Source organism: Triturus cristatus, chromosome 5_1 (assembly GCF_964204655.1).
Source record: "Triturus cristatus chromosome 5_1, aTriCri1.1, whole genome shotgun sequence".
Classification (NCBI taxonomy): domain Eukaryota; kingdom Metazoa; phylum Chordata; class Amphibia; order Caudata; family Salamandridae; genus Triturus; species Triturus cristatus.
Genome location: NC_140587.1, coordinates 209,020,649 through 209,039,712, shown reverse-complemented (window position 1 = coordinate 209,039,712; position 19,064 = coordinate 209,020,649).

The following is a 19,064-nucleotide window of genomic DNA, read 5'->3' as shown; positions in this document are numbered from 1 at the left end:
GAAAACAGGTGCATTTTTTATTGATTGCTTTTTCAGCAATGTTGGCGGTAAAGGGAAGCCTAGAGATATGACGATAGTTATTTGCAAAGGAAGGATCCAACTGTGGTTTCTTTAACAGTGGGAAAACTGAAGTGGCATATCTGATGAAAAAGAGCACTGCCTTCACATCTCATTAATAATTGGCATTAAAACAGCTGCTATGGTTCCGGAAACAGAACGCCGGGTATCAGGAGGGCACGGATCAGGCTTAGAACCCGGGTGGGTGTTAAGAATGAATGCCTGCATTTGCTTCGTCGATAATGATGAGAAAACCGAGAAGGATGGAGAGGAGACATTAGCAGCGCTTTGCAATGGATTGTGCAGGGACTCAAACCATAAATCTCCCATTTTATTAGTGTGAGCAGCTGTGGAAATTCTGTTCGGGGAGCTGATGAAGGAGTTAACGATATCGAGAACTTTCTTCTGGAAAACTAACGCAATCTTTTTGGAAAACAACTGATTACTTTCAACTTTCTTTTGGTCGCAGTAGCTTGCCAGTTTTTTCATTGTAGAGTAAAGTACTTCACTAGAGATTTTTGCTGCCACAATTTTCTGAGAAAAATAGGCTGATTTTTCCTTCATAATCTGACACTTGTGTTCTGCAATGTTTTGTTTATATTTTTCTATATCTAGTAAATCATGCTGAAGTCTCCAAAGATGCTCTTGGCATCTACAGGATGCTTCAATACCCTTACGTTTGGAGAGAACCACGGTTCTGATGTTATTATTATGGGACCTATTGGACAGAGCTAACTGATCTGAAGCTGAAATAAGCCAGGCATTAAATTCCCCTATATTCTAGTCTAGATTACCTTTAAATTTGGGGAGAAGGTTTTTAACGTGCTTTCCAACTGGGTGAGTCGATTTTATGCCAAGGATGGTGTTATATTAAACTATCCTAGGATTCAGGTAATTAACACACTTAGCAGCAATGGTCAGATGAAAAAACACTGTAGCATGATTCAACCAAGTAAACTGTACTGATTCTAAGAAAGTTAAGGCAGGGTTATCAGTAAAAATCCTGTCTAGTGTATGACCAGGCGAGTGGGAAGAAACAATTACCTTTTGAACTAGACCGAGGCTAATCATCCTGTCGATCAATTTACAGTTATCTCTGTCTACGGTGTTTTCCATATGAAAATTAAAGTCTTCAAGTGCTATGAAGTCCTCGAAGTTAACTTTGCAACCAACACATGTCCTATAGCTTCCGGAAAATTTGCTCTTGGTCCTGGGGGTGATATATTAGCAGTCCGTTAAACTAACCATGATCCTTATAGCGACAGTAAAATAGCATGGCTTCAAGATCTTTGGATGAACACACCTTTAGGGTAGTGCACTTAAGAAGAACCAGTGCCAGTCCATCGCCCCTTTTCCCTGTTCTATCAAGCCTCAATAGAGTGTAGGCACCTGGGATGGCATGCACTAAATCAGTGCCAGAACTATCATCTGCCCAAATCTCAGTAATAAAGATTAATTCAAGATTATTTGTTTGTATAAATTCAAACAATTTCAATTTATCTTTGAATAATGATCTTTCATTAATAAGAGTGCAGATTAGACTATAAGTAGAGGTTCTCTTCGGGCCCACTAGTCTTATAGATGTCTTAGTGGCTTTCGTCAATTAGTGTTTAGCGAGAAATTCACAATGGTTGCAAAACCATTTGTGCTCCAGATTCGGAGAGGCTATTACAGCATTGCACTGAGCCTTACCAGTCAGTTTCTGAGCCATGACTACCTCTCGGGAGTTGCAATGGAACAACCCTGAATCCGGTTGCTGGCGGACAGCATGGCTGACTCTGAGCGCAGATGTCTGCAGACGGGCTTGCCTTTTGCGTACCTTCAGCAAGCCCACTACATGCCAGTGGCATCATCTATTTATCAAGCCGGGGATGAAGTAGGAGAAGCGGTAAACTAGCCAGCTGCCTCCCTGCTCGTTATGGTGCAAGCAGAAATGAGGACACTTCATTTGTCTACCTCCGCTCAAACAACAGCAGCCCCGGCAGACCACAAAGACAAACTAATGCTCAGGTAAGTCTGGGATAGTCTAAATTCCCCCCGGTCTGTCCAACCAGTGAGAACGAGGTCAAAATAAACTTAAATAATCCTTAAAAACAAATTGCGATATTCTCACACAGTTAAGCGATAAAATGACAGCAGGTTTGGGGAGGTTTACACTGTGCATGTCAGTTTGACTGTAGCAAGGTAGCAGGCCAAACCAATATGCTCAATGCAAACTTAAGGGCCCACTCCTCACTGCTGCAGTGACGCACTGGCCCTGCCCTGCCATCACACACTGTTCGCTGGCAGAGAGCAAAAAATAAAATGGTAATAAAATCATTTTATTACCATTTTATTTTTCACACTTTCCGCGCAGCAGTGTGTGAGCGTGGGGCGGATGCTCCTCTGCTCCCACGAAGGAACTGCCACTAGATACTTCTGAGGTTGTCTAGGCATTGGAGTTTGTACTGGAAGGCTATGCTTCCAGTACAAATCCTATGCCAGACAGTGCACACTTATCTCTGGTGCTAAGCTTGCGTGGTGCAAGGCAGACTTATTAGAGCATCAAAGCAAGGGTTGGCAACAGGCCAGTCTTATTGCTCCGTGCTGTGTTTTCCACCTTGCACAACTAAGCACTGCAGTTTGGTCGACTCAATCAATCAATCAGACACTTGTAGAGCACGCTACTCACCCGTGAGGGTCTCAAGGCGCTTGGGGAGGGGGGAGCAGCTACTGATCGAACAGCCAGGTCTTGAGGAATCTCCTGAAGGTCAGCAGATCCTGGGTCTGCCGTAGGTGGATCGAGGGGGTGTTCCATGTCTTGCCGAGGTGGGAGAAGGATTTACCGCCGGAGGTAGTTCGGTGGATGCATGGGACGGTTGCGAGGGCGAGGTCAGTGGAGCGGAGCTGGCGGTTGGGGGTGTAGAAGTTGAGTCGCTTGTTGAGGTATGCTGGTCGGGCGTCGTGGGGTGCTTTGTGAGCGAGGGTGAGGAGCTTGAAGGTGATCCTTTTGTTGACGGGGAGCCAGTGCAGGTTCTTCAGGTGGGCGGTGATGTGGCTGTGGATGACTCAGTGACTCTTTGGATATCTGTGGACAAAAAGTCCACACAGGTGGTATAGATGGTGTGAGGCTGAGTTGAGGTGCAGTCCAACAAAGTATTTAAAGTATGATTATTAAACAGAAGTTTGATAAAACATCAAAAGTATATAAAGTGTGTACAGTCAAATTTATGTTCATTCAAACACAACAATACACACAATCAAAATACACAATGAAAGATATCATGATTCCGATATGAAGGTATTTTGCACACACGATCACTGGCTGATCCAAAATGCCAGAACACTTCTGAAAGTGACACAAATATAATTCTACGCAGTCACCATTGCAAGATTGGTAGATGGTTCAATACAATAGATATAATATTAAGATAAGTATGCGCTCATGATTGTTAATTAAATGTATGCTGTACCGTAAGATGGAGGACTGCAATCCGCCCCCCCTTCCACAACAGTTTACATTGTATAAGGCTTTGTAAATTATTGCCTTCCTGATGCTTCTGATCACAGACACCAACAACTTTCAGAAACTATAGAAACAGAATAGCGACAGTCAGTGAAGCAACAAAACAGCAGCTCAGCAAAATGAAATTGCATCTGAGAGTTCTGGATTTAAAATAAAAAAGAGGGAAGATCTGCTTAGCTCCCATTTTAGGGGAAGTGTTTGTCAATGCCTTACATAGTGGATATTGCACAACCCGAGGCATCCTATGGACTTCAGAACAGCAGCTCCACTCTCAGGGTAGTGAGATGTGTGTACACCCCAGATGACTCTCCCACCCATGGGATTAAATGGGTTGTGACCTTGCAAGGACTGGGGTGCATGAAGGACCCCTCAGGGTCTCTCGAACCAACTGGTGCTCAAGGTAGCCTGGGGTAGGATCTCCACATGGAGTAAAAAAAGAGTACAATGCTGAGCAGGGAAAGTGCTTGTCAGGAAGAGTGAACACACAGAATATCTGCACTTGTAGATGTTAGTTCTTCATGGAGCCACCCTTCTGTATTTGGTGAGAGGAGGATGGTCTTCTAGACTCTGTGTCAGTGTCTCATGAAGTGGTGGGGCGGTGAGGCAAGGGGGGAATACAAGCAAGAAGACATAATTAAAAATAAATATAATAGGACGTACCTGCCACTCCAGCGGTGGCGGCCGCCTTGCTCTTCTCTCCCAATCATCAACTCCGGCCGCTGGTGCACACAGCTCCCAGATGCCAATCCGAGTGCTTCACTCATGCTGGGAATACTACTCCTGAACTCGAAGAACAGGAGTAAACCCGTTAACACAGACGAGTATGCAAACAGAAATACAATGTCTCAACTGGTAATCATTTAGGAGGGCAGATGCATGGAGAGTATACATCTCTCAGAGAGGGGAAGAGAGGGAGACCACAACAGGATTTGGTATAAGGTAGTTTCTTATTTGGAAGTAGTTATATTAGCACTACAAAATATTTTATGCAAAAGTAACCAAAACACAAAAGTGTGCACCGAACATGCTAGTGAAGGTGAACGGCACAGTGACGCAAAGGAGTGGAAAACAGCGTGAACGTCGCAAGGAAAATACAAAGAATATTTTGGTGGTCAACGATACAATAGGAAATATATACAAGTTGAATATTTGGTTTAGACTGTTTAGGTAGACCACAATGACGCCAAGATTTACGTTGAGTAGTCGACGGCGTTTCGACCTGTTCGATTCGTGGTCATCATCAGGACACTTTTACTTCATTCAGTATAGTGCTGTATAAAGTTAAGAGAAAAGGAAAATGAGGCCCAAAAATAGATGTAAATTAATTAAAAAGCGGTAACAGTGGAGAGAGGAAAAACTACCTGTTCTGGTAGTGATGAATCAATCCAGAAGGGGTTAAGGATATTCAGCTGGTTGGCAATTTCTTTGGGGAGGATCCAGATAGGATCTCTATGAAAGGAAAGGAAAGTGCTGTGATGAGTAAACCAGGATCGGGCGGTTATGAGGTGCCGGAAATAGCCGAATCAGTGCGTGATGAGAGACAGGGGACGCTTCGGAGTAATTACCTGCATCGAGGTAACGGGGCACGCTGGTCCGTGTAGGAGGAGTGGTAACGAGACATTTAGGTCCTGTGGAATTGGACCTTAACTGTAAACAGACAGAAAGAAGAGAGGGGAGCATGGTTAAACGGAGTACGGGAAAAGCTTCAAGCTCGGCGTGGAATGAGAGCGGGGTAGAGTTAAAACGTACCTTAAAGGAATGAGGCCGACGGTCCTAGGGGAGATAGTGGACAAAATCCTGGTATTGCATGCGGCAAAAGTTGGTACAGGCATGCGGTGTGGACGTGTGAGTGAAGCGCGGCATAGACCAGCCGGAAGTGCTGAGGTCTGCCAGCGTGGACTGCCAGGAAAAGAATCCTAGATTCAGGTCACTTGTGCCAATTAGTTGACTAGTAAAGGGAGAGCAACTGTGTGAAGTGCCCCGGGGGATGATGGAGGATAAAGCACCAGTAGTAAGATGGCGGGAGGCATGAGTGTAGAGGCAGCCCCCGAATCAATGTGTTACATCATTCTAGCATAGGTAGATTCGCCATGACAGGTTGGTAAATCAGTTAATTAACAGTACTAACAGGATGTGGGAAAGCATCCATGTATGTCAAAAAAGGGCTGTTCATAAAGTCACATGTAATACCATGACAAAGTTATACAAATTGAAAGATGACATCAAATTATGTGGTGTGAAGAGGGTGTCAATGAGGGGGACGGGGAAAGCAAAAGAGGGGAAGGAGGGAATGGGGACGGCGGAGGGGGGAAGGGGGAAAGAGAAGGGCAGACATAAGATCATGTGACTTGATTAAACATAAGTGCTGACCATACATGTTAAAATAGATACAGGTATCAGGGGAAGGTACAAGTAATAAATATAGTCAAAGTTGGATATACAAAGTTGCATTATTGGAAAAAATGGGAAAGCTATATAGAAGTTCAAAAGTATTATTAGTGTACATCAATGGTCGTGTTCCATTCATCAAGTGTGTTAAGGCCATTGTTGACAGAATTGCAATGTGCGATACAACGGCATTCACATTTATTTAGAAGCAATTGCATATTACCGCCACAGAGGGAAAGTACTGGTTGGTCGATAACTTGCCACACCATGTCAGTTTCTGAATGATTTTTTCTCTGTAGTGAGAGACTAGTGGGGCTGTCTCGGTGTTGCATCTAATGCAGCTTTTGTGTTGGGAGACACGTTGATTGATCATTTGGATTGTTTGGCCAAAATAGAGTAAGTTGCAATACTGCTCCGAGCATGAGATAAGCTCTGGGATAGGTCTGAGCACCCTGGTTCAGTGCTCAGACAGGGAATGAGACCCTGTGTCAGCTCCCCACCCGCCTGTACAATACAGCCAGGTGGAGAAATGCTAAGTACGCATGACAGTTTGGCCGGCCCAAGACAACTGACCAAACCGTCATGCGCACTTATGGTGCCCATCACTACTCTTCCTCCCTGCTCCGACATCACATAGCCTAGCTCTGACCTGCCCTCACTTGGCTCAATAATAAAAATAAAATGATAATAACGTAACATTGTGTTGTTATCCTTTTATTTTTCCTTTTACAATGCTCAGAGAGCAGTGGGACGACGCTCCTCTGCCTTAGTGGAGGAGTCGTTGGTGGTGTCTCATTCTCCTTGGGCTATCCAGTGTCTTCCATGCAGACATTCTTATTATTACAGGCTAATATAGGTTCATTAGGGCTTGAGGCTTTTTTCATACCAGCAAAAACACAGGCAGAACTCAGTTCACTCATCACTCATTCTGGAAGCAACACTGCAGGTCTGTTTGATGTTGGTGGTCAACAAGTTGAATAGGAGTTGAATGAGTTTCGGACCCCAAACACTGCTCAGAAGCCTGCTCCTGGAGCAATGAAACGTTGGTGCACCGAATAGAAAACCTGCACAGTCTTAAATCCATTTCATGCCTTTTAGTTCACTACCAGACACTCCCTGCCTCTTTATATTACTCTTGCAGGTTTCTGATGTATCCCTTTTGTGCCTTTCTTCTCCGTTTTCACTTCCTCTGTCTTTCTCCTACTATAGTTGTTCCCTCTCTTATCTTGGTAAACGTCTGATGTGTAAAAATAATCACCAGACATGAGTGCCAGTGGTCTCCACCAGCAACCACGGGCAACCACCGGCTCGAATTAAGCACTGGTTAGTGAGCTCTATAAGGAGCCTGAGTTTTATAGATGACTAACAAATAAAAAATTCACATAATTACAGTTTGAGAAGTAGTATTTATTCTGCCAAATTACTACGTGATTAGTAAACACGAACACACCTCTGGATTTCAAACACAATTTAACTTTGCTGATCTCTCAGGAGCTACAGTTCCTTTGGAATAAAGAGTCTCTTAGTGCAAGGAAATGGATAGCACTGTGGGGAATCCATCTTGCTTTCTTTTTGTCAAAGGATGGTTTGGGTGGACAGGTCAGCATGCATGCATGCCTAGGCCCACTGCCGGACATCCAGCTTTGCAGTGTAGTGTACCACCAATCCAGGGATGCCTGTGACATTGTGCACCTCTATGTCAAGGTTCATCTTCTTCCTTACAGGTTCAGAATATCAGTTCACCATAAAGCATATGATTTTTATTATTATTAGTAGCAGTAGTAGTAATAGAAGGTTTAGCAGTAGAAGTAATAATAGTAGTATTTTTAGCATATAGCATTAACCACCAAGGCATCCTCTTGCCACTTAGCAAAAGAACAAGAAAAACCAGGTACATTGATTATGTAGATGCACCAAAATACAGCAGCAGACACACCATGCACCCATTGATCCCCCTTTATATTGCATTGCATGTGTTTGGTTATGACAGACAGTGGAGAGCAGGCACAGCGAGTCTCGTTTATTGAGACCTGGCAGGAGGATGGCAGCAGCTTCGTGAACTCTTAGGAGCGTCCCGATGAGGAATGATGGGAGGCTGAGATCGATGCCGTTACTGTACTGGAGCAAGAACGAAAAAAGGACATTTATGACACATGACTTGAGGGAACATAAGATAAGGAAGAATCCATTTGAGGCCAGCGTCAAGGTGGGGTGCCCATGTTTTTTGGCTGAGGTGGAGTTTGTTGGGCATATGCCAATCGGAAGATGGCGGTGGAGGATAACCAGTGGTGAGGGTTTACATCGGTGAAGACAACCTCGTTGCATCTTGGGCATTTCAGCCATCTCTCACGCTCCATTGGTGCAAACTTTTCGGGAATGTCTAGGATCTGTTATCAACGACTTAGAATTTTAATGTTGGGCTGAAGAACCAGAGCAAGGAAGCCAGGAAGCCATGAAGAAAAGATATATATTGAAAAAGATAGCAAGGACCTGTAAGGAAGGGGAAAGAGTGGTGACTTGACATGTGTTAGAGAGGTAAGAGGAAGTCAGCGCTGCAGAGCTGTTCTACACCCTGGCCGATGAAGGAGGAAGACGAGAGAGTGATGGTCTAGACCAAGGCGCGGTTGTGGCCAAACAGACTGTGTCCTTATAGTATGAATGCGGGCTGACCGAAAAAGTCACCGCAGGGGACCCTCATAAGAGGGCGGCCCCTTTAGTGCCACAAGATGGCACACTGGGCAGCCTAGTGTACAGAAACCCCTTAGGGGTCCTGCTCGTCACTTCCGGCCGGGGTGGGGTCGGGCAGAGGTATAAATTCCTCCCTCGCCCACCTGGCAGCCTCTTTGTCCCCTCTCCCTGTCGCCGATTCCGTCGTGTCTCCAGGGAGCTACTTTAGCATGGGGAGTGAGTCCCCCCCCTCCCCGCCCCCCTTCCTCCAACGAGGACAGGGAGGGCCCTTGGCGCTGTGTCAGCTCCCAGGGAACTAGGGCCCGGCACCCCTCCACAGGCCAGCCAGTGAGGGCCGGGGAGGGAACTTTTCGGGGATGCAGACAGTACCCCTGGCGTAGCAGGACCCAGGCCGCCTGGGTCCTGGGTGCCTTACGGGGTTTTCTTGCCCACCGGCACGATGTCTGGGGGCCGGGGGGGTGACCTGTGAGCCTCATGGGCTCCCTCCCCCTTTGTCCTCTGGGTTTGGCCGCGGGTTCGACCTGATCGGGGGAGTGGAGAGAGCAGGCTGTGTCCTTGCACTGACCAGCCTGTGGGTTGCTGGGGTTTGCCCAGGGAAATGGCGCCTTGTTTTACCGCTGCATCCCCAGGTGGGGGGCAGAAAGTGCGGTGGTTCGCACAGGCTCTCACCAGGGGGAAGCAGGCTGCAGGGCACTATATCGTGCCCCATGGGAACTGTGCAGCCCACGTGGTCTGTGGCGGGGAGGGAGGTAGCAGGCGTCGAGAGGCACCCTCCCCCACCATTTTTTTTTTGGTAGCGCAGGAGGGAGAGTGGCACATAGGCCACGTCAGCTTGGGGTCCGATCTTTCTGGTGGCACGGGGGGAGGCGGATTGATAGCGTTTGCTGCCGTTCGCTGCACCAGAGGGACCGGGTCCTCTCTGGGTGTGTGGCTGCGAGATCCCCTGCCTCATGGGCTCTGGGGGCCCAGGCCAGACACACCACTGACTCCGTTAAACGGGCCCCGTGATCTGCGCTTGATGGCTCATGGCAGTGAGTGCTGTTTACCCCCCCGCATTGCCGGAGGCGAAGTATTGTGTAAGGATACGCTGACTGAGAGTGGACACTAGAGCAAATCACATCAGGCGGGGCATTGAGGCCGTTGCGGGGACCTTCTGGCCCGCATGGGTTGTTTCGCCCGGGGTGGTGGCAGCAAGCACCTGGTTTTCTCTTCCCCTCTCGCGGCGATGGGTTTAAGGGTCGCAACGCAACTAGCGATCATGCAAAGCGCTCCGACACACACGGGTCGAGTTTGCGCTATATAAATATGTTTGGATACTGCATAGAAATAAATATGCATGCATGCGGTACCCTTTCTATGACCACTTCTGAGTCTTCCAGTGCTTTTCTGGGAGGACGGGGTGGGGGGGGCAGCGGGTCCTTCGTGTCCTCCCCCCGGGGCCAAGTCTCCGGCCCAGGGGCAGTGCAATGAGTCCGAACCCAGCAATGCTTTCGATGTGCTGGTGCCGGACTCCAGGCACCATTGTGCGGGACCAAACGTGTTGAACGCGGAAGTTGAAAAAATAAATATATATATATATATATATATATATATATATATATATATATATATATATATATATATATATATATATATAATTGTGTCTAAAATAGTTGGCCTAACACTCGGAACCTGCTGTCCCACAGCTGTAATAATTTTATACGTCGCCATAGGTTGTACCAACACAATTCTATGATTAACTGTATTCATTGTTCACTGGGTGCAATGTGCGTTCCTTGTGAGTTGAGGTACAGAGTTCCTTTCCTTTTGTGCAGGCGAGAATCGGTGAAAAGTAAAGTCTGGGCTGAAACCATGGTGTTGTCGGTCCTTTGTGCATGAGAGTAAAAGGCATACAATTCAATTGATATACGTGAGCACGAAAGGGGTGGGCCGTGTGTCTGGTTGGTGTGCAATGCCTCGCCAGAGTTTGTAAGCGCTGTATAAAGAAAAGTCTGAGGCGAGCTACAATGCGTCCAATACAACATACGTTGCAATTGCAGCCCTTCCTCACAGTCACCGAGTTTATTGAGGAATGTGGGCTACATTTTAGAGTAGCACTGCTCGTGGTGCAGTGACTACGAGTTTTCCGCAGTGAGGATTCTTGAAAATAATGATATGCTTATGTTTGAACCTGTTTCTGCAAGAGTGAATGTGAGGCCAACCAGGGATTCAATTTTGGACCCTTGCGTGGCTGGGGGCTGAGAGCGGTTTGCATTGTCTTGGTGTCGCAGCAGGGGACTGGAGTCAGTTTTAGGTTTAGTGGTTGGCTGTTTGGGCATCACAGGCTTCGTGAGAGTGTGGGGTTTTGGGCGTTCACGGGTCCTTTGTTAGCTAAGGTTTTGTTAATATCAGCGAACTGGTCATCTAGCATAGAATCGTATTGCCATCGTAACTGCAATGCAGGAAACATCAGTCTCATCGGCACAGATAGAGTGGAGTCTGAGAGGCAGAGAAACACCGGGTGTTCTGGCTTTTGAGAATATCGACGGCGGTGTGCTCATGTCCCTTTGCCTTTGGCCTCCACTGGCATGTTTTATGTTGGCAGGGCAGTCACTGGGGGCCGTGTAGTACATCGGAGCTTGCCCAGCAGCAGAGGGATTTCTAGGAAGCACTGTGGCCGAGGGGTTAAGGTCCCTGGCTCTTATTCACAAGGTTATGTGTTTACACCCTGGTGTTCCTGTGTGTGGTCTCTGCAGAAAAAAAAAAAAAACACTGGCACTTTCTTGAGCTGGAATTACACTGCGGGTGCCTGCATCTTCGTCTCTGGGTAGGGGGTTTTGGGGGGAGAGCATCACTGTATTTTGCAGATCAGTCGGCCATGCTCAGGTTTTCTGCCTCTGCATTCTTCCTGCCGCGCAACTGGTTGCAGATTCGCGGGATCTCCCGCAAAGTTGCAATTGGGGCCGCCATTGGCTTTATTTTCTTGCAGATTGTAGCAGTGTGTGACCTATCTTGCCTCAGGAAATGGGCTTTTGATTTGCCGGTGCGTATTGACCTATTAGGGAATTTACCTGTATTGCACATAGGGCGTGGCCTGTTCTGTCCCCGGCCGGGTCCTGGGTCGCAGGGACGGCCTAGTTGGAATTGTGGGCCATTTGGCCAGGGCTGGGATGATCTTGTGGGCGGCCCAGCCCAGGTTTGGATAGGGTGCTAGGTAGAGCGGCATGGGTCAGGTTTCGCCCTTGGCTATGGGGCCTGACCTCTTGGCTCCAGTCAATAGGGGCGTTGGTGCACTGGAAGCCCCAGGGCGTGTGCAGTCCTGTTGACCCAGACTGGGCGGGGTGGACACCTACGGCAGTAGGGTTCTTGTCTTTATGGCCTCTGGAGGTTTTCTTCGTAATTGTTAATGAAGAAGTGTTAATGTACAGTACAGACTAACAAACTAACAATAATATCGCTTATTCGAATTAGGTTATGGTCAGTATAGATTCCATAAGGTGGTAACTCAACCTGAGTAACAAAGGCTTGTAAACATTTTATAGGTTTTCGGTAGGGCACTATATGCAGATTAGTTGTAAAGGAAGTTGTTGTATCCCCACCCCAAAAGCATAAAGCGTCAGGCCAAAAGGTGGCACTGTTTTACTCTTTTCTCAACGGGTCGGAGGGAGGATCGCGGCGCCCGGGTAGCCGTATCTGCTCTGCCAACTTTTGATGCACCCTCTGCCAGTGGTGAGAGGGGAGCGCATATATAGACCTGGGAGTCACCGGCAATAGCTGCGGGGGACAGTGCCACCACACTGTGGGTGCGGGGTAGTTGAGTGGGCACCACAATATCAAGTATTACATAAGAGAGAATGCGCTGCCACATGAGAACTTGGTCTCCATGTCACATAAGGGTTCCCTCTCTAGGTTTGATTTAAGCCAGGGGTCTTGGGCCATGGCACGGGTACTTAATTTCCAACACCAGTGAGTGAGACAGTCTGCCATGGGTGGTTACTCCTGGTGCGCGGCTAGGAACAAAACATACAGCCTGGGAACCTAATTTTACGGACCTGCATAACCCCTGGTTAGTTTGATCCTTTGGGCGGACAACATTAACAATTCTATAAAATTTTACTCCAAATAGGCCAATTTGGCATATAGGGTTGATTAACTTGTGGGGGTCCTAAACCCGGAGCTCCTCACCCACATAGATGTACGGTATGGACATACGTGCATAGGGAAGTAAACACTAAGTGGACAACCATATTCATAGGAAGGTAAAGGATAAACTACACACCTGCAATGGATTTAAATGGTGAGGTGCATGGGTGACTAGGTCATGCTTTCTCTGACAGTTCAGTTAATTGTTCAAGCACGCAGGCGAGGGGCGGGATGACTTAGTTATTTGCTGAGATTTATGGTGTTGGTTCATGCAACATGCATATAAGTATATTAGACCGAAACAGGACCTCTTAAATGAGAAGTGGCGGGTGTCCCAGATATTATTTTGCAGTAATAGCAGTGAGCGGCTGCTGTGTTCCAATGTTGGAAAACACAAGGCACTATCCCTGGATATTGTTGCTTAACGGCATACAATAAGCTTTTGAACTACAGGGAGAAGGACTCAATCAACTTTCACCCTCCCTAAAGAGTCACAGTGACACACACTGTACAGTTGAAATACACAGGTGCTTGAACTAAGTACTGACGGATTTAACTTTGCCCGCATTAACTTAGGTTGTAGCACAACATCACCATTTTCTTAGACTCAAGGCCACTGGCAATATGGGGAAGCAGCAGCAAGTTGCACAAACCTTGGGGCCTGCAGCATTCTGGCCACACTTAGTCCATTCGGTTCTGACTCCACTGTTGGTCTGGCTGGTACAACAAAGCCTTTTATTTGTTTAAATCTCTTTGGATTTAATGGTTTGTTTTAATTTCTGTTGCCCAGAATAACATTTTTACGTGGGGATGTGTGAGAAGACATTAGTTATCTTGCAGAGCAATATTGTGTGCTTCGTACAACAACAAAACAGTATTCTAAAACATTACAGGACCTGAAAAATGAAAGGTTGGGGGTCATTATGATTGGCAGTAATATTAGGGAGCTGCTGCTGAAGTACACGTTGAAAACACGAGTCACTATCCCTGAATATTGACGCAAACACAATTAGAACACAGGGGCCAGCAGGCGGGCAAGATTTCAGCAATAGGAGGAGCAGGCTTGTTAACCTATACTTTGTTCGATCTGAAGGATTACATGTACTTGAATATGAACTGTCAGTTTTCATACTGCCCACAGTTATATAAATTGTATCTCAGTGTCGCCAGTGTCTTTTACTCAGGCCCAGTGGCATTATGGTATTACGGCAGCATATTGGACAGAGCTTTGGGCCTGCGTTAGCCACACATACATCCTCCAGTCTGACCAACACTAAGACCATTCAGCTCTAGCTCCACTTCGGGTCGGGTTGATACAAGAAAGCCCTTAACTTGTTTGATTTCATTGGACACATATTGGCATGTTTATGGCTATATAGGGTTGTGTCTTAGCAGGTGGGCCTGCGATTGGTTTGGCTGGTTTTACTTGAGGGGTCCAGGTGTGGGCAGGCAAAAACGACAGTCTAAAACACAACAACAGGGGTTCACACGCAGGGAGGGCCCTTGGCTAGGTGCACTGGTAATCCTTTTACCTTAGACCGTATTTGTTTAGTGGTTATTCAGGTATTAAGGTGGGGAGACATGTGGCAGTATTTCCATGCCTGAACGTACGTAGTGAGGAAGTAATAGTGTCTCAAGTTGAGCAACATGATATATACATTTGGACAGGGTGCTTGTTAAACGCTGCCTTGGGTCCAACGAGGGCCAGGCAAATGGGGCGACTTGTTAAGAGACAAACATGAATAGTTACTCTACACGGTGTGTTAGAAGGGATGTTGTCTAAGCAGGTCTCAAACTAGCCTTAAACGCATGATGGAGACAATTAGTGACAGGCCTAAAGCGGTAAACCTTGTTTTAAAGGGATGGTATGCCAAGGGAGATATCTGACATATTTCACAGGATCCCCTCAATCCAACATGCCTAAAGTAAGCGGGGAATGTCCAGGTGATCTATTAGACCTCTTATTAGTTTTATTAAACACACCGGGCCCGATTCACAGAACTAACTTAAGACAAAATCCTAACCTTACTACCATTTTGGAATTCACAGAAGGCACTTTCTCATTTTGGTATTCACAGAAGGCACTTACTCATTTCGGTATTCACAGAAGTTAGGAGTCCTATCTTTAGGACTCCTAAATGCCTTCTGTGAATACCGAACGTCTTAAAATTAGGATTTTTCTCAGTTTAGTAGTAGTATAGTTAGGACTCCTAACTTTAGGACTCCTAAATGCCTTCTGTGAATACCAAAAGTCTTAAATTTAGGATTTTTCGCAGTTTAGTAGTAGTATAGTCAGGACTCCTAACTTTAGGACTCCTAAATGCCTTCTGTGAATACCGAAAGCCTTAAAATTAGGATTTTTCTCAGTTTAGTAGTAGTAAAGTTAGGAGTCCTAACTTTAGGACTCCTAAACTGAGAAAAATCCTAATTTTAAGACTTTCGGTATTCACAGAAGGCATTTAGGAGTCCTAAAGTTAGGAGTCCTAACTTCTGTGAATACCGAAGTGAGTAAGTGTCTTTTGTGAATACGAAAATGGTAGTAAGTTTAGGATTTTGTCTTAAGTTAGTTCTGTGAATCGGGCCCCATAAGTACTGCAAAGTAGTGACATTTGAACTCGTATCAATGGTACTTCCAGGACACATCTCCTCCAGTGCACACACCGCCAGACAGGGCTGTTCTCCCCTGGAGCAAAGGGAAGCCAAACATCATAGACGGCATAGCGCCAGTGTTGGCAACGTTAGCTATGCTTGCGGCCAGGCAGTGGGCATGTCCAACTAATGTGATAAATTTAAGGGTTGCAAGCATGCACCAGGAGATGGATCTTCGAGACCATCCAGGACGGACAAAAAGACCCGCCCTATAGCCGGGGAGCCAGGCTTTTGCAGAAGCTGCCAGCTAACTTGTGGGTTGCGGTGCAATAAGCTATGGGGAACATGGGATCATAGCATATTTGGCTCAAATGTTTGAAGGCGTTCCCACTGCTCAAGAAGGGGCAAGTGTTTGTGTATGTTCCCCCTCTTATGTCACATATCCCATGGCAGGATAGTCACCAAAAGGGGGGAATGGCCATTGACATGCCTTGCCAGGACAGGGATGGCCACTCACACTAACTGGCGCCTCTAGGAAGATAAATGTTAGAAACACAGACTGGGTGTGCTGGGCCAAAAACCCTTCACCAAGGCTGCGGGGGGCATCAGGCTGTCGGGTGTCTTTGAGGGACGGGAAAGGGCATTAAGAGCCGTAGTGCGTGACACAGCATCTGCAGGGATACGGAAGGGTCCCAGCGGATCCACCAAAGGGGCTTCAGCGAAATATGTGAGACAGAATCTGGTAGTCCGACAGCATTCTGGTGTAAGTATTAAGGGTCACAGGTGGATAGCAGGAACTGGGCATCTGTGACAAGTCGAAGGGTCAGCAAGCAGGGTAGGCTGCATAAGTTGTCACTTCACGAAAGGGTGGAGGTCTAATAATGGGCACCATACATTTATTCCCTCAAACCTGTTGTGACACCATTACTATGTTCACCAGGGATCAATCGAAAAGAACTATGAATTGGTCTGGTTAATGTGGCAAAGTAATGCACCCTAGAATAAGACCACAAGGTGCTAAGTAGCAACCAGTTGGGGACATGTAACTTTAGTGGTCTGATTTCACCCCCCGGCTCCAGTGGCAGGGAGCTCGGTCGGGGAGGCGATGGAGCCTGCGCACAAGAGGTTCATCTGCACTATGCGTAAATTAACTGAGCAGAGGGGATTTGGCTCCATTAGACATGGGTGCTACACGCCAAATTCACAGGGTGCTTTGAGGACCATGGGGTACATCTGTCCAGCATAAGCAGGGACCTGTTCTTGCTGGATAAGGGGAGAGGCCCTAGAAATAGCAGGATGTAAGTAGGAATGCCGGCCTTGGTAGGGGGCCCTGGCTGTGACGGTCGCCACACCCAGGGCTGTGGCGGAGTTACATGGCGATCCCGAGGCGGAAAGGTACTCACGGATACCCTCTTAAGGAGCACAAAGGGTGCTGAGGCCGAATATCCCCAGGAAGTCTGTGCGGTGGACCCTGGGGTGCGACGGCGCCCCATAGGTCCGACGGGTGGTTGGAAACCTGTACAACCGGGGGTCGCTTGAACGCTCTGCTCCTCGTGGGGGGGGGCGTGAGTTATGTGGTAGAACAATGGTTCACCGGAAGTAGGAGGGGCTATCCCCTCACCACAACAGCTAAGCACCGATTGGCTAAGGCCGCGATGCAAGTTGGCCCATCAGGTGGCAGGCCGCGAGGGGCAGCTTGCCTTTGGATCGCCTGTAAGATAACCCACCATGTTGGCAGATTTGGTATGCTAATAAACCTGCAGCAATTTTCTCCACCAAAAAATGTGTCTTGTCTGCTTATTTATGCTAATCCAGCACAAAAGACCTGGCAATGAGCGGCTCTTTTCATCAATTAATACTGTGAATACGTAGGATCGCTCAAAAGGTAATGTTCATATCTATCTCCCTTGAGTCAGTAATTCTATTTCATGAACTCTGAAATTATCCCCTGTGCCATATAAATTAATATCTAATAGATCCCACAAAATGAAAAGAAACCAGCCTAGGATAGCGTCACTCAACCAGCAACCATCAATTTCAAGACATGTGATATCACAAAAATTATGATGTGCCGGAAAAAATGTGGAAAAAATGAGAAAGTATCTCACGTGCGCACCACAAGAGGAGCAACTGGCAGGTACTCACCAGTTTACCCACATTCTTATCATTGATAACTCTCTCATGAAAAGAAAAAACGTGTCCAGTGTATGAGAAGTGCAAAAAAATGGAAATGTAAGAAAAGAACCCAAAAGAAAAGGGAGACAATTATAGTCTCAAGATAAAATTGTTTTTAACTCACGTATATACTTTCAATGTCTTTATTGCACTACGTGAATATATCCAAGGTTAAAAACACAGCATGTTGTTAACCACATCAAGGATGGCCAACATGTTTCATTGCCTATTTCAACAGTAACGGCCAATTCATCAGGGTATCTGAGGTCAGCATTCACCTCTCTGGACCTTTCTACTTAGAAGAGTAACTGCACAAACAAAGAAAAAGACAAATACAAGGCTGGTAATTAATAAGAGACACCGTCCATTCATATCCAGTAATTTAGAACAGGTGGTCATCTGAGCAAGTCCCATCAACAAGCTGAATTAAAATAGCAACCATGTATCATAAGGCTACTAAACATATTTACCTAAGGAGAGCCACGGGCCCACAGACCAGCTCTCACTTAGTTGCAGGGGATATATTAGTTTTACTTATCTCCCCTGTTGCAAGCACCTCCGTTGCTCACACCTTCACCTGTGGAGACAAACACAAACACTCAAACGAGGAAAGCGACTAACTGTAACACCCTACAGTCGTCACCAGTTCATCTTTCATACCCATCATCATCACAACAGACCAAGTTTAGATTCAAAGCGGACAGGGAACAGCCTCAGACACTTAGCGATCCCTTCAGTTCTACCCTCCTAATGTCGAGGAAAAAACCTCCACCTTTTAATTTGTTCAGTTAACATGGTCCACACTGTGCTTTGCCACTATATACTTAGGGAGGTATACAATATCTGCCCAAGAATGCAGAATAAGCCAGTCTACACCTCACTCACTGTCACGTATACTCTCACTGTTTCAATTACGATCCCAGCGGTAACTTGTCCCAGCTTCAACCCGGGAGACGCATGCAATCCATTTAAAACACATCGCGCCCTTCTACTTCCGGTTCACACTCATCATACATCCGGAACCACGGAGAAGGTGTCGCGCTGCACTTAACCAATTCGGCGGCCATCTTACATTGGTTACACGAAAAAGAGCTGGTATAACAAAACTAGTTTTCTTTTCCTTTTGTATCAAAACCACCTATACTCGCCAGTGGGAATTGACTCAGCTAAACCAAAGATGTGCCCGCTTTCTTAACTTTGCCACTCTAATAGTGTTGCACATGATAAACGCAAGTGTGTCAACCACGTAAACTCACCACTATTATTGAAACGACCCCTGCAGCGGCCATATTAATAGGGTCAGACAAGTTGTGAGTATAAGATCACTACATGAAAACTCACATATGCTGTGTTACATCATACTAGTCATCTAAAACAAAGCGTGCCACAGAAAAGGAGGGGAAAGACCATGCTGGATTCTGATGTGAGTGGAGGGTGGCCTGGCATATACTATCCCTCTAAAGCTCCTTGTTGGATGATGGTGCTTATTTATGCTCCCTGTATGTTGCTGCGGGAGGGCTGGTGAGTGTGGCCGATATTG